Source organism: Nothobranchius furzeri, unplaced genomic scaffold (genome assembly GCF_043380555.1).
Source record: "Nothobranchius furzeri strain GRZ-AD unplaced genomic scaffold, NfurGRZ-RIMD1 Scf032, whole genome shotgun sequence".
NCBI lineage: Eukaryota > Metazoa > Chordata > Actinopteri > Cyprinodontiformes > Nothobranchiidae > Nothobranchius > Nothobranchius furzeri.
In genome coordinates this window covers 215,371-220,370 of record NW_027223049.1, presented here as the reverse complement: position 1 = coordinate 220,370, position 5,000 = coordinate 215,371, and positions in this window count along the sequence as shown.

The window sequence follows — 5,000 nt, the reverse complement described above, 5'->3', positions numbered from 1 at the left end:
GCCCCCTGGAGGTCTAAAGGATGACCAGTAGTTGTGGTTCTCGCCCCGGGACTTGGGTCAGAGTATAGCCCAAGTGGAGCACTTGTGTCGGACTAGGGAGGCTGTGCCGTGCCCCCTGGAGGTCTAAAGGATGACCAGTAGTTGTGGTTCTCGCCCCGGGACTTGGGTCAGAGTTTAGCCCAAGTGGAGCACTTGTGTCGGTCTAGGGAGGCTGTGCCGGGCCCCCTGGAGGTCTAAAGGATGACCATTAGTTGTGGTTCTCGCCCCGGGACTTGGGTCAGAGTATAGCCCAAGTGGAGCACTTGTGTCGGCCTAGGGAGGCTGTGCCGGGCCCCACTGGAGGTCTAAAGGATGACCATTAGTTGTGGTTCTCGCCCCGGGACTTGGGTCAGAGTATAGCCCAAGTGGAGCACTTGTGTCGGACTAGGGAGGCTGTGCCGGGCCCCCTGGAGGTCTAAAGGATGACCAGTAGTTGTGGTTCTCGCCCCGGGACTTGGGTCCGAGTATAGCCCAAGTGGAGCACTTGTGTCGGACTAGGGAGGCTGTGCCGTGCCCCCTGGAGGTCTAAAGGATGACCAGTAGTTGTGGTTCTCACCCCGGGTCGTGGGTCCGAGTATAGCCCAAGTGGAGCACTTGTGTCGGACTAGGGAGGCTGTGCCGTGCCCCCTGGAGGTCTAAAGGATGACCAGTAGTTGTGGTTCTCACCCCGGGTCGTGGGTCCGAGTCTGGCCCGAGTAGAGCACTTTGGTCGGCTACCGGGGGGTGTGCCGTGCCCCCTGGAGGTCTAAAGGATGACCAGTAGTTGTGGTTCTCGCCCCGGGACTTGGGTCCGAGTATAGCCCAAGTGGAGCACTTGTGTCGGACTAGGGAGGCTGTGCCGTGCCCCCTGGAGGTCTAAAGGATGACCAGTAGTTGTGGTTCTCACCCCGGGTCGTGGGTCCGAGTATAGCCCAAGTGGAGCACTTGTGTCAGACTAGGGAGGCTGTGCCGTGCCCCCTGGAGGTCTAAAGGATGACCAGTAGTTGTGGTTCTCACCCCGGGTCGTGGGTCCGAGTCTGGCCCGAGTAGAGCACTTTGGTCGGCTACCGGGGGGTGTGCCGTGCCCCCTGGAGGTCTAAAGGATGACCAGTAGTTGTGGTTCTCGCCCCGGGACTTGGGTCAGAGAATAGCCCAAGTGGAGCACTTGTGTCGGACTAGGGAGGCTGTGCCGTGCCCCCTGGAGGTCTAAAGGATGACCAGTAGTTGTGGTTCTCGCCCCGGGACTTGGGTCAGAGTATAGCCCAAGTGGAGCACTTGTGTCGGACTAGGGAGGCTGTGCCGTGCCCCCTGGAGGTCTAAAGGATGACCAGTAGTTGTGGTTCTCGCCCCGGGTCGTGGGTCCGAGTATAGCCCAAGTGGAGCACTTGTGTCGGACTAGGGAGGCTGTGCCGTGCCCCCTGGAGGTCTAAAGGATGACCAGTAGTTGTGGTTCTCGCCCCGGGACTTGGGTCAGAGTATAGCCCAAGTGGAGCACTTGTGTCGGACTAGGGAGGCTGTGCCGTGCCCCCTGGAGGTCTAAAGGATGACCAGTAGTTGTGGTTCTCGCCCCGGGACTTGGGTCAGAGTTTAGCCCAAGTGGAGCACTTGTGTCGGTCTAGGGAGGCTGTGCCGGGCCCCCTGGAGGTCTAAAGGATGACCATTAGTTGTGGTTCTCGCCCCGGGACTTGGGTCAGAGTATAGCCCAAGTGGAGCACTTGTGTCGGCCTAGGGAGGCTGTGCCGGGCCCCACTGGAGGTCTAAAGGATGACCATTAGTTGTGGTTCTCGCCCCGGGACTTGGGTCAGAGTATAGCCCAAGTGGAGCACTTGTGTCGGACTAGGGAGGCTGTGCCGGGCCCCCTGGAGGTCTAAAGGATGACCAGTAGTTGTGGTTCTCGCCCCGGGACTTGGGTCCGAGTATAGCCCAAGTGGAGCACTTGTGTCGGACTAGGGAGGCTGTGCCGTGCCCCCTGGAGGTCTAAAGGATGACCAGTAGTTGTGGTTCTCACCCCGGGTCGTGGGTCCGAGTATAGCCCAAGTGGAGCACTTGTGTCGGACTAGGGAGGCTGTGCCGTGCCCCCTGGAGGTCTAAAGGATGACCAGTAGTTGTGGTTCTCACCCCGGGTCGTGGGTCCGAGTCTGGCCCGAGTAGAGCACTTTGGTCGGCTACCGGGGGTGTGCCGTGCCCCCTGGAGGTCTAAAGGATGACCAGTAGTTGTGGTTCTCGCCCCGGGACTTGGGTCCGAGTATAGCCCAAGTGGAGCACTTGTGTCGGACTAGGGAGGCTGTGCCGTGCCCCCTGGAGGTCTAAAGGATGACCAGTAGTTGTGGTTCTCACCCCGGGTCGTGGGTCCGAGTATAGCCCAAGTGGAGCACTTGTGTCAGACTAGGGAGGCTGTGCCGTGCCCCCTGGAGGTCTAAAGGATGACCAGTAGTTGTGGTTCTCACCCCAGGTCGTGGATCCGAGTCTGGCCCGAGTAGAGCACTTTGGTCGGCTACCGGGGGGTGTGCCGTGCCCCCTGGAGGTCTAAAGGATGACCAGTAGTTGTGGTTCTCGCCCCGGGACTTGGGTCAGAGTATAGCCCAAGTGGAGCACTTGTGTCGGACTAGGGAGGCTGTGCCGTGCCCCCCGGAGGTCTAAAGGATGACCATGAGGTCAAAAGGATGACCAGTAGTTGTGGTTCTCGCCCCGGGACTTGGGTCAGAGTATAGCCCAAGTGGAGCACTTGTGTCGGCCTAGGGAGGCTGTGCCGGGCCCCCTGGAGGTCTAAAGGATGACCAGTAGTTGTGGTTCTCGCACCGGGACTTGGGTCAGAGTACAGCCAAAGTGGAGCACTTGTGTCGGTCTAGGGAGGCTGTGCCGGGCCCCCTGGAGGTCTAAAGGATGACCAGTAGTTGTGGTTCTCGCCCCGGGCCGTGGGTCTGAGTATGGCCCAAGTGGGGCACTTGCGTCGGACTGGGGAGGCTCTGCCGCGCCCCCTGGAGGTCAAAAGGATGACCAGTAGTTGTGGTTCTCACCCCGGGTCGTGGGTCCGAGTCTGGCCCGAGTAGATCACTTTGGTCGGCTACCGGGGGGTGTGCCGTGCCCCCTGGAGCCATGGGAGTGAGCTCCAGCAGACTGGTATTTTTCGGAGAACCAGGCCCACACTCCTCAGACTTTGTGCCCAGGGACAGGCCACCAAAATCGGCCGCGGCTCGTGCACTTTGCCCCTGCGTTTCTCCCAGAACCAGAGCCGGAAAAATCCCAAAATTGATGCCCAGAGATAGTCGACTCTGCCTGGAATAGATTGCCACCCAAACCCGCCAACTCACGCTGGTTTTCCGATGGCCTCACCTACTAACCCGAGCATGGTCATCGCTCGCACCTTCCAAAACCTCCAGGGGCGCAGGCACTTTTCATTTACTGGCCATAAGGCCGACCGCCTTAAGCGTTAAGCGATAAGCGAAAGGCTTAGTTTGGACTTAGTTTTTGGAGCGACGAGGTCGCCGTTTTGTCAATTCTGAACCGATTTTCACGCGGTTTTCGACTGCCTGCGCCTGGGGAGCCGCCCAGAAGCCCCAGGCAGTGTTCTGGGTGGACTTCCGGACCGGTCCGGACCCGGTACCGGCCGGGGGAACCGCACCACGCCTCTCGGGCGTTTCTACACCGATTTTCGCGGGGTTTTCGACTGCATAGACGGGGCCACCTGCTGCAGGGCCCGAGGGAGGGCCTGCCTGAGCTGGGTCCGACGCAGGGCCCGGTTCCTGGAGCCCGCTGGGGGGGGGGGGGGGGGGGGGGGGTTCTCTAAGGCTCACGGCGGGCTGCTGAGGGGCCGGATCGGATGCAGACAGGCGCTCCTCTGCCCAGGTCTTTGCTCCCCTGCCCCACTAGGAATGGAAGACACACTGCCAACAGCTTCTGGAGGGTGATGGGCCCTGCTGCAGACCAGGTCCGACCCAGGTTTCAGCTATCCCACCCCGCAGGGACTTAAAGACACACTGCCATCAGCTTCTGGAGGCTGCTGAGCTCTACTATAGAGCAGGTCCGACCCAGGTTTCAGCTCCTGCAGCCCACTAGGACTTAAACACACACTGCCATCAGCGTCTGGATGGTGATGGGCCCTGCTGCAGACCAGGTCCGACCCAGGTATCAGCTCCTGCACCCCGCAGGGAATTGAAGACACACTGCCATCAGCTTCTGGAGGCTGCTGAGCTCTGCTATAGACCAGGTCCGACCCAGGTTTCAGCTCCTGCACCCCGCAGGGAACTAAACACACACTGCCATCTGCAACTGGAGGCTGCTGAGCCCTGCTGCAGACCAGGTCCGACCCAGGTTATGGCTCTCCCACCCCCCTGGGACTTAAACACACACAGCCATCAGCTTCTGGATGGTGATGGGCCCTGCTGCAGACCAGGTCCGACCAGGTTTCTGCTCCTCAACCCCGCAGGGAATTAAAGACACACTGCCATCAGCTTCTGGAGGCTGCTGAGCTCCGCTGCAGGCCAGGTCCGACCCAGGTTACAGCTCTCCCACCCCGCAGGGAATTAAAGACACACTGCCATCAGCTTCTCGATGCTGCTGAGGCCTGCTATAGACCAGGTCCGACCCAGGTTTCTGCTCCTGCACCCCGCATGGACTTAAACCCACACTGCCATCGGATTCTGGAGGCTGCTGAGCCCTGATGCAGACCAGGTCCGACCCAAGTTTCAGCTCTCCCACCCCGCAGGGGATCAAACACACACTGCCATCAGCTGCTGGAGGCTGCTGAGCTCTGCTATAGACCAGGTCCGACCCAGGTTTCAGCTCTCCCACCAGGCAGGGACTTAAACACACACTGCCATCAGCTGCTGGAGGCTGCTGAGCTCTGCCATAGACCAGGTCCGACCCAGGTTTCAGCTCCTGCACCCCGCAGGGACTTAAACACACGCAGCCATCAGCTGCTGGAGGCTGCTGAGCTCTGCTATAGACCAGGTCCGACCCAGGTTTCAGCTCTCACACCAGGA